This window comes from Urocitellus parryii, unplaced genomic scaffold, assembly GCF_045843805.1.
Source record: "Urocitellus parryii isolate mUroPar1 unplaced genomic scaffold, mUroPar1.hap1 Scaffold_35, whole genome shotgun sequence".
Lineage (NCBI taxonomy): Eukaryota > Metazoa > Chordata > Mammalia > Rodentia > Sciuridae > Urocitellus > Urocitellus parryii.
Genome location: NW_027553167.1, coordinates 1748236 through 1759852, shown reverse-complemented (window position 1 = coordinate 1759852; position 11617 = coordinate 1748236). Strand labels below are relative to the sequence as shown.

The following is an 11617-nucleotide window of genomic DNA, read 5'->3' as shown; positions in this document are numbered from 1 at the left end:
AAATGGCATTAAAACAATTAACTATGTCAATTATTAGAGTCATAAGAACTATATTGTTACCTTAACATGTAACTAAATAACAGGAAGTATAAAATATAAATGTATAATGTAGAAATGTATTAGAAAAACAAGACACATATTTTTATTCTTGAAATAACACAGGATTTTATAAGCAAAACCTAAACCAGAGAAACCACTGAGAAAAATATTGATAAATTTAATTACATGAATAAAAGAACTTAGAATTAATAAGTTAATTTAGCAAGGCTATTATACCAACTTCATTAGTATATCTGTATACTGGTAGTAAACAATTAGAATATTAAATTTTAAAATCATTTTTGATTCTGTCAAAAACTATCAAATATTTCTGAAAATTCTGACAAAATATTGCAAGATTCTACTTGTAAATCAGATAAAACTGTTGAGAAAAATTAAAGAAACCTATAAAACAGATATTGGATTGGAAGATTGGATATGTTATAGTGTCTATCCAAAGAACAACTTTGAAGGAGTTAAACTACCTGACTTGAGTCTTATTACAAAGTTACAGTAATTAAGACAGTGATGTAAAGTTTGGCAAATAAATCAATGAAAAAGAATGGAATCCATAACTCAGAAATAGACCTGCATTGATAGGAAAATTTGATTTTTGACAAATGCATCAAAACAATCCAACAGAGAAAAGAAAGGTCTTTTAAGTAAATGAATCTCAATTCCTATCTCATGTCAAAATTAATTTGAGATGCATGAGAAATATAAATGTAAATCTAAAACCATAATGCTTATAGAAACAAATATAAGAAAATATTTATATGATTCAGGGATAATCAAAGCTTTCTTAAGATAAAGTAATGCTTTAAAGGAAATAAAATGATAAATTGGGCTTTATCAAAATTAGACCCATATTCATTAAAAAGATTGGTTTTTAAAATTACTGAGAGGATACTATTGAACTGGAGAAATATTCACAATGAAATATCTTACAAGGCACTATAATCCAAAATAATAAAATGTCAAACAACTTACTGAACACATTTCACATGGCAAGTTGTGCAAAATAGCTACATAGCACCTAAAACCATTAATTCGTCTTATTTATCTATCTATTTACTTATTTACTTTAATTTGTTAGACATGTCAGCAGAATGCATTTCAATTCATAGATTATGTATAGAGCACAATTTTTCATTTCTCTGGTTGTACACAAAGTAGAGTCACACCATTTTTGTCTTCATACATGTACCTAGGGTAATGATGTCTCTTACTCCACCATCTTTCCTGCCCCCATACTCTCTCCCTTCTACTCCCTCCCCTTTGACTATCAAAGTTTCTCCATTCTTCCCATGCTTTCCCCTCTCCACTGTGGATCAGCATCTACTCATCAGAGAGAACATTCAACCTTTGGTTTTTTGGGATTGGTTTACTTTGCTTAGCATGATATTCTCCAACTCCATCCATTTATCTGTAAATGCCACCATTTTGTTCTCTTTTAATGCTGAGCTATATTCCATTGTGTATATATACCACATTTTCTTTATCCATTCATCTATTGAAGGACATCTAGGTTGATTCCACAGTGAATTGTTGAATTGAGCCTGCTATAAACATTGATGCATCATTATAGTATGCTGATTTTAAGTTCTTTGGGTATAGACGGAGGAGTGGGATAGCTGGGTCAAATGGTGATTCCACTCCAAGTTTTCTAAAGAATCTCCATACTGCTTTCCAAATTGGTTGCACCGATTTGCAGTCCCAACAGGAATGTATGAGTGTGACTTTTCCCCCTACATCCTCACCTACACTTATTTTTGTTTGTATTCTTGATAATTGCCATTCTGACTGGTGTGAGAAGAAATCCTAGAGTAGTTTTGATTTGCATTTCTCTAATTACTAGAGATGTTGAACATTTTTTCATGTATTTGTTGATTAATGTGTATCTTTTTCTGAGAAGTGTCTCTTTAGCTCCTTAGCCCATTTATTGATTGGGCTTTTTCCCCCCCCTTTGGTGTTAAGTATTTTAAGTTCTTTATATATCCTGGGGATTAGTTCTATATCTGACATGTGTGTGGCAAAAATATGTTCCCCAAATGTAGGCTTTCTGTTCACCTTGTTGATTGTTTCTTTTGCTGAGGAAAAAGCTTTTTAGTTTCAATCCATCCCATTTATTGATTCTTGATTTTATTTCTTGTATTTTAGGAATCTTGTTAAGGAAGTTGGGGCCTAATCCAATGTGATGAAAATTTGGTCCTACTTAAAAACTAGGGATAGTAGGAACATACCTCAACATTGTAAAACCTATGCTAAACCCAAGGCCAACATCATTCTAAATAGAGAAAAATTAGAAGCATTCCCTCTAAAAACTGGGACAAGACAGGGATGCCCTCTTTCACCACTTTTATTCAACGTCACCCTTGAAACTCTAGCCAGAGCAATTAGACAGATGAAAGAAATTAAACATTAGACAAATAGGAAAAGAAAACTCAAAGTGTAAATATTTGTTGATGTCATGATTCTATACTTAGAGGATCCAAAAAACTCCACCGGAAAACTTCAAGAATTGATAAATTAATTCAGCAAGGTAGCAGAATATAAAAACCAATGCTGATAGATCAAATGTGTTTCTATACATCAGTGATGAGTCCTCTGAAAGAGAAATTAGGAAAATCACCCCTTTCACAATAACCTCAAAAATAAATAAATAAAATACTTGGGAATCAATTTAACAAAAGAGGTGAAATACCTCTACAATGAAAACCACAGAATACTAAAGAAAGAAACTGGAGAAGAACTTAGAAGATGGAAAAATCTTCCATGCTCTTGGATAGGCAAAATTATATTGACAAAATAGCCATACTGCACAAAGTGCTATACAGATTGAATGTGATATATTCTGTGTAACTGTCCTATGAAGTGCTTGTTCTTTTCCTTTGCCCATTTATTGATTGGGTTATTTGTTTTTTGGGTGTTAAGTTTCTTGAGTTCTTTGTATAACCTGAAGATTAATGCTTTATCTGAGGTGCAGATGGCAAAGATTTTCTCCCATTCGGTAGGCTCTCTGTATACATTCTTGATTGTTTCCCTTGCAGTGATGAAGATTTTTAGTTTGATTCCTTCCCATTTGTTGATTCTTGATTTTACTCTTGTGCTTTAGGAGCCTTATTGAGGAAGTCAGTTCCTAAGCTGACATGATGGAGAGTTGGACCTACTCTTTCTTCTAGTGAGCACAGGGTCATCATCTTCTGTCTTTGTGAGGGGTCAGGTTGCAGAAGTATATGCACAGACCTAAGACTCATACATTTTGCTATTTAATTTTACTGCCAAAGAAAAAGAGAGCTATAAACAAATATTGGATTATAGTTAGTGAAATGCATGCTGAAGTATTTATTGGAAATATGGTTACATTAAAATTTATCAATAAAATAAGATCCATCAGTGGAAAGGATCAAAAGATGAACAGATACATAAGAAAGAAAATATTATAAAATATTAATTGTACAATCTAGTCAGTAGTTAAATGATTCTTCATTGCAGAAATCTTTCAACTTTTCTCTATGTATTGAAATTTTCATAATAAGATATTGGGGGGGGGGAACTCCACTGAAAAACACTGAAGTACAAAAAATAGAAAATAAGCATTTTTCACACACACACACACACACACACAAAAACAAGGAAATAAGTACAATCACAAACCACAAAGCATGAAACATGATTGAATCTGGGGACCAAAAGGGCATGCACTTCCCAAGAAAAATTGATACAGAAAGATAAATACCAAGTCATAGCCTCTTGAAGTTGCTGAACTTCAAGGATAAAACAAAATAAATCAGGGAAAAGAAATGCAAGTTGACTTCATACTTCTTCACCAAAAATAGTATGACAGATAACAGTAAAGAAGTGTAAACAGCCTGGCTGTCCTTCAATTAAAGTGAAATAAAATTACCAACAACACAGACACTCAAAAGTAAATGAGAATTCACTGTTTAGCTACGGTTGGTGGTTCATGCTTGTAATCCCCACTACTTTGGAGGCTGAGACAAGAGGATCAAGAGTTCTAGGTCAGACTAGGCAATTTAGTGAGACCCAGTTTCAAAAACAATTAAAACATTTCATTGTTTGCTGGGTATTGAGCTTCCTTATAAAACTGAGTAAATCTAGTCAACTTTGAGTTGAATCAACACAGTTGGAGCCAGGTACAGTGGTGCATGCCTATAATCCCAACAATTTGGGAAACTGAGGCTGGAGGATCACAAGTTAGAGGCCAACTTCAGCAAATAGGCCATAAACAACTTAGTGAGATTTTGTCTCAAAAAAAAAAAAATGAAAAAGGATTGAGGCTGTAGCTCAGTGGTAACATGCTTCTGGATTTAATCCCTAGTACCAAAAAATAAAAGAAAACATAGATGGAGGGGTTTGGGGTGTAGCTCAGTGGCAAAGCATTTGTCTAGAAGTAGACAAATGCTGGGAAAAAACAGGGTGGAAATAATAACTTGGTAAAAAAAAAAAAGATACTTTTAAAGAACCGGTTGAAACCTTTAACACAATATGATATGAAATAGACATATTCAAAGATGGTGCTTGAGAACACCACCACCTTACTCAGACTTCTTTATCATAGTTTTATTTGAAAATCTACTGCATCCGAATAGGAACTATAGTCACGAGGGATAAAAAGATCACAACATAAAAAGGCACCCATTAAGAAATGTTGCTCCCATCACATTCTCCATCAGTCCTATCTCACTCCTTATTTAGGAAACCACTGTTGCTGGTGCCTTGGTTTATCCAGTATTTTTTATGCACAAAGAAAGTAAATCTGAAGGTTATTTTTATTTTCCCCCTTCCATCCACAAAAATGAAACACACCATATACACTGTTGTGTACCTTGCCTTTTCCACAACCATTCATGTTAGAGTTGTGTCCATGTCAGGACATGTGGCTTGTCTTCTGTCTAGTCAGCCTGGCATTGTTGTGACCAAAAGACCTGACAAGAACAACTTAGAGGAGAAAATGTTTATTTTGGCTCACAGTTCCAGAATTTCAGTCCATTGTTGGCCAATTCCGTAGCTCTAGGCCTGAGGAGATGGAGAACATCATGGCAGATGGGCATAGCAGAGGAAAGCAGCCCGGGACATGGCAGAGAGAGAGAGAGAGAGAGAGAGAGAGAGAGAGAGAGAGAGAGAGAGAGAGAGAGCAGGAGCAGGGAGAGAGACAGAGGGAGCACACTCTGTTCACCAGGGACAAAATATAAACTCCAAAGTCACATCCCCAGTGACCTACTTCCTCCAGCTACAGGCCCTACCTGCCAACAAAACATTCCACCGGAAAACTTCAAGAATTGATAAATCCATATCAGTGGGTTAATTCACTGATCAGGTTGTAACTTTCCTGATTTAATCATTTCACATCAGAATATTCTTGCTTTGTCTCACATATTAGCTATTGGGGAAACCACATATCCATTTATAACATTCTCATTCCCAATTTTTTAAAATTTTTGTTTACTCATAATACTTGTATGCATGTATGCAGTACTGTGTGATGTTTTAATATGTGTATATATTGTATAATGACAATATCAGGGTAATTAGCATACCCATCATCTCATACATTTGTCATTTCTCTGGGATGAGAACATTCAAAGTTCTCCCTTTTAGTTATTTTGAAATAGACAGTGCAATATTGTTACTTGGCAACTCTAATGTGCAGTAGAACCAGAAATTATCATTTCTACTGTTTAACTATAATTTTTACCCTCTCACCAACCTTTCTCCAGTTCCCCTATCTGGTACCCTCCCCAGCCTCTGGTAATTACTCTTCTGCTCTTCTGCTCTGCTACGAGATCAGCTTTCTTAAATTGTACCAATGAGTGAGATTATGTGATATTTGTCTTTCTGAGCCTGGCTTATTTCATTTAACATAATGTCCTCCTGTCTTATCCATGTTGCCATAAATGACAGTCTGTCTTTCTTTTTGTGGTTGAACAATATTCCATTGTGTGTATGTATCATATTTTCTTTATCTGTTCATCTGGGGACTTTTAGGTAGTTTCCATATCTTGGCTACTGTGAATAGTGTGGTAATAAACATGGAAGAGCAGATATTTCTTTAACATATTGATTTCCTTTCCTTTGGAGATATACCCAGTAGTAAGGTTGCTGGATCATATGGTAGTTCTATTTTTAATTTTTCCAGGAACCATCAAACATTTTCCCATATGGCTTCTATTTTATTTTATTGAGGTGAAATCATATAACATGCAATCAGCCATTTTAACTTCAGAATTCTGTAGTATCACAATATTTTACAACTACCAGCTCTTTCTAGTATCGAAGTTTTTATCATCCCATAAAACATCCTAAACCCCTTAAGTAATCATACTCCACTTCCATTTTTCCTCAGGCTCTGGTGATCTTTAATCTGTTTTCTGTTTCTGTGAATTTGCCTCTCCTCATCATATCCTGTAAAAGGAACCATATGTAAACCTTTGTGTCTGACCTCTTTCACATAACATAATATTTTTGAGGATCATCCAAGTTTGTAGCATATGTCAGTACTTCATTTCTTTTCATGGCTGAATAATGGCCCATTGTATGGATGTGCCACATGCTGCTCTCCATTCACCTCTTGATAGGCACCTAGGCTGTTTAGACACCTTTTGGCTCTTATGAATAATGCTGCTATAAATATTCATGCGTGAGTTTCTGTGAACATTTTTTTTTCTTCTTTTCAAATGACTTTTTTGTTCTCATACATTTTTTTTTCACATAACTTTAGAATAACCTTGTGAGTTTTCAAAGAATCAAGCTAGAATGTTAGTCCTGGAATTCAAATTGCATTAAATCCATATGGGCGGGGAATATGTTTATCCACTGCAATTTTTTTCCTCTGGGAACTTATTTTTATTTACTTATGTCTTTTACATTTTGTGGTAAAGCTCAGAGACTTTTTTCATGTTGGTAAACACTTGTCATTAGTATTTGAAGAGCAATTGAGCTATGGGCACTCAGAAGCCACCTGCTACCATCTGGTCAGTTATTGACTCAGATAATGCAGTGGCAAACTCATGGTCAAACTCTCACCTGTTGTACTTTGGAAGGCAGGCTGCAAGGCGCTGTAGGGTAAATGTAGGAAGATTGTAGCTGTTGGCATATGTTGGCTATTCACTTTAATGGCCTCCTGTGAAAGAGACAAACTCAGAAGGAAGCCAGCAGGGGAGAAACCTCCTGGAGCAAAGAACTTCAGATGAGCAAACTGCTCTGCCTGAGCAGGGGGCCTGGCTAATCCTCCCCAGCAGGATTTCATAATTGCTATGGAACAGTGACTGATGAATGCTCTCATTATCCCTCTCTGAAAGGAAGAGTTCAGTCATCACCATCCCACTGTTTCTCCATCATCAAGCTCTGGCAGCAATTTTTTTTTTTTCTATTTAGAAAAAAAAAATTTCACTGGTTCACAAGAAGCCACATCCAGACCCCATAGGGGTTCCATTTCACCCAGAGATCCTGAACCAGGAGCTGGCGTATTACCTGGATGAGACCTTAGAATATCTTCTTGGGAAAGGGCTGAAGAGTTTTCTGTAAGAAAAGAAGAATGAGAATTGATGTTAAGAAGCAAAAGAGTAGACTTCAGCTCGGTCGATCAATATCCTGCCAAATAGCCGTTGTCTCCTTTATCTGCTTCTTTCTAACTAAAACCAACACAAGTTCTTCTCTGAAAGGCAATGCATGCAGATAAAATTCTATTTCTTTGTCTCCCTTGAAGCCAGGAGAGGATAATGAAAAGCAAATGAAAATCACCGGGTGGGGCCTCTGGAGAAGTCTCTGCAGGCAGCTGATCTCCTGAGAAAGAATGTCCTTTCCCCCTTCCCTTTCCTTTCTCCTTCCTTTTGTCTGAAAGATTTTGGTGCAGTGGCAAACTGGTACTTGTTGCTTCTAATCTCCTTCTTGTGTGTCTTCCTATATTTCAAAGCTAGAAAGGATCTTGCCCAGTTTTCTGACAGCTGTGGATTTCTGTGTGGTGAGTGTTTGACCCACCAGGTGCATAAGCGGGCGATTTGGCAGGCAGGTGTGCATAACACAGAATGCAGAAGTGTTGTTCCAGCTGTTTTTGCTGGCAAGCCCCTTGTGCTTGTGTGGAAGAATTACCCAACGACTTTCTGTTAAGAGTCATGGGTGGAGACTGAAGCAAAACCATTTGGTTTTTAAGACAGCAACAGTGGCACAAGCTTCCCAATTATTGCAGGACTGTGAGGATATGTGATTGGAGACAGTCTGTGCAGTAGCCAGCAAGTAGAGGGGCAGCTTCCCAATCAGGTAAACAGCTTCTTTATCCCAGAAAGGGTGATAGTTCCCATGGTGGCTCAGTTCCTTCAGGTGACTTTGGGAATTGGTCCTGAAATCTTAACCCAGAGCTTGTTTTATTAGCCTGGCCTCTGATTTTATAAACCCTTTCATATGCCAGAACCTAGTTATATAAGTCTAAACCAGCCACAGTGAATTCAGTTTTCCACAATCAAAAATTGATGAACACGAATGTGATGTGATGGGGAAAACTGGAGCAACCGTCCTGGCCCATGACATAAAACCATTAATTCGTCTTATTTATCTATCTATTTACTTATTTACTTTAATTTGTTAGACATGTCAGCAGAATGCATTTCAATTCATAGATTATGTATAGAGCACAATTTTTCATTTCTCTGGTTGTACACAAAGTAGAGTCACACCATTTTTGTCTTCATACATGTACCTAGGGTAATGATGTCTCTTACTCCACCATCTTTCCTGCCCCCATACTCTCTCCCTTCTACTCCCTCCCCTTTGACTATCAAAGTTTCTCCATTCTTCCCATGCTTTCCCCTCTCCACTGTGGATCAGCATCTACTCATCAGAGAGAACAGTCAACCTTTGGTTTTTTGGGATTGGTTTACTTTGCTTAGCATGATATTCTCCAACTCCATCCATTTATCTGCAAATGCCACCATTTTGTTCTCTTTTAATGCTGAGCTATATTCCATTGTGTATATATACCACATTTTCTTTATCCATTCATCTATTGAAGGACATCTAGGTTGATTCCACAGTGAATTGTTGAATTGAGCCTGCTATAAACATTGATGCATCATTATAGTATGCTGATTTTAAGTTCTTTGGGTATAGACGGAGGAGTGGGATAGCTGGGTCAAATGGTGATTCCACTCCAAGTTTTCTAAAGAATCTCCATACTGCTTTCCAAATTGGTTGCACCGATTTGCAGTCCCAACAGGAATGTATGAGTGTGACTTTTCCCCCTACATCCTCACCTACACTTATTTTTGTTTGTATTCTTGATAATTGCCATTCTGACTGGTGTGAGAAGAAATCCTAGAGTAGTTTTGATTTGCATTTCTCTAATTACTAGAGATGTTGAACATTTTTTCATGTATTTGTTGATTAATGTGTATCTTTTTCTGAGAAGTGTCTCTTTAGCTCCTTAGCCCATTTATTGATTGGGCTTTCCCCCCCCCCTTTGGTGTTAAGTATTTTAAGTTCTTTATATATCCTGGGGATTAGTTCTATATCTGACATGTGTGTGGCAAAAATATGTTCCCCAAATGTAGGCTTTCTGTTCACCTTGTTGATTGTTTCTTTTGCTGAGGAAAAAGCTTTTTAGTTTCAATCCATCCCATTTATTGATTCTTGATTTTATTTCTTGTATTTTAGGAATCTTGTTAAGGAAGTTGGGGCCTAATCCAATGTGATGAAAATTTGGTCCTACTTAAAAACTAGGGATAGTAGGAACATACCTCAACATTGTAAAACCTATGCTAAACCCAAGGCCAACATCATTCTAAATAGAGAAAAATTAGAAGCATTCCCTCTAAAAACTGGGACAAGACAGGGATGCCCTCTTTCACCACTTTTATTCAACGTCACCCTTGAAACTCTAGCCAGAGCAATTAGACAGATGAAAGAAATTAAACATTAGACAAATAGGAAAAGAAAACTCAAAGTGTAAATATTTGTTGATGTCATGATTCTATACTTAGAGGATCCAAAAAACTCCACCGGAAAACTTCAAGAATTGATAAATTAATTCAGCAAGGTAGCAGAATATAAAAACCAATGCTGATAGATCAAATGTGTTTCTATACATCAGTGATGAGTCCTCTGAAAGAGAAATTAGGAAAATCACCCCTTTCACAATAACCTCAAAAATAAATAAATAAAATACTTGGGAATCAATTTAACAAAAGAGGTGAAATACCTCTACAATGAAAACCACAGAATACTAAAGAAAGAAACTGGAGAAGAACTTAGAAGATGGAAAAATCTTCCATGCTCTTGGATAGGCAAAATTATATTGACAAAATAGCCATACTGCACAAAGTGCTATACAGATTGAATGTGATATATTCTGTGTAACTGTCCTATGAAGTGCTTGTTCTTTTCCTTTGCCCATTTATTGATTGGGTTATTTGTTTTTTGGGTGTTAAGTTTCTTGAGTTCTTTGTATAACCTGAAGATTAATGCTTTATCTGAGGTGCAGATGGCAAAGATTTTCTCCCATTCGGTAGGCTCTCTGTATACATTCTTGATTGTTTCCCTTGCAGTGATGAAGATTTTTAGTTTGATTCCTTCCCATTTGTTGATTCTTGATTTTACTCTTGTGCTTTAGGAGCCTTATTGAGGAAGTCAGTTCCTAAGCTGACATGATGGAGAGTTGGACCTACTCTTTCTTCTAGTGAGCACAGGGTCATCATCTTCTGTCTTTGTGAGGGGTCAGGTTGCAGAAGTATATGCACAGACCTAAGACTCATACATTTTGCTATTTAATTTTACTGCCAAAGAAAAAGAGAGCTATAAACAAATATTGGATTATAGTTAGTGAAATGCATGCTGAAGTATTTATTGGAAATATGGTTACATTAAAATTTATCAATAAAATAAGATCCATCAGTGGAAAGGATCAAAAGATGAACAGATACATAAGAAAGAAAATATTATAAAATATTAATTGTACAATCTAGTCAGTAGTTAAATGATTCTTCATTGCAGAAATCTTTCAACTTTTCTCTATGTATTGAAATTTTCATAATAAGATATTGGGGGGGGGGAACTCCACTGAAAAACACTGAAGTACAAAAAATAGAAAATAAGCATTTTTCACACACACACACACACACACACAAACAAGGAAATAAGTACAATCACAAACCACAAAGCATGAAACATGATTGAATCTGGGGACCAAAAGGGCATGCACTTCCCAAGAAAAATTGATACAGAAAGATAAATACCAAGTCATAGCCTCTTGAAGTTGCTGAACTTCAAGGATAAAACAAAATAAATCAGGGAAAAGAAATGCAAGTTGACTTCATACTTCTTCACCAAAAATAGTATGACAGATAACAGTAAAGAAGTGTAAACAGCCTGGCTGTCCTTCAATTAAAGTGAAATAAAATTACCAACAACACAGACACTCAAAAGTAAATGAGAATTCACTGTTTAGCTACGGTTGGTGGTTCATGCTTGTAATCCCCACTACTTTGGAGGCTGAGACAAGAGGATCAAGAGTTCTAGGTCAGACTAGGCAATTTAGTGAGACCCAGTTTCAAAAACAATTAAAACA

At 36.0% G+C, this 11617-nt stretch overlaps 1 long non-coding RNA gene across 1 annotated transcript; it reads right to left on the bottom strand.

Annotated features, from left to right (window-relative positions):
• Window positions 1-4856: 4856 nt before the first annotated feature.
• Window positions 4857-7587, bottom strand: LOC144251984 (uncharacterized). Its single transcript, XR_013342849.1, has 3 exons — window positions 7534-7587; window positions 7087-7183; window positions 4857-5079 (listed from the first exon to the last, which is right to left on the bottom strand). It is a non-coding gene; the product is annotated as an uncharacterized LOC144251984 (long non-coding RNA).
• Window positions 7588-11617: the final 4030 nt, after the last annotated feature.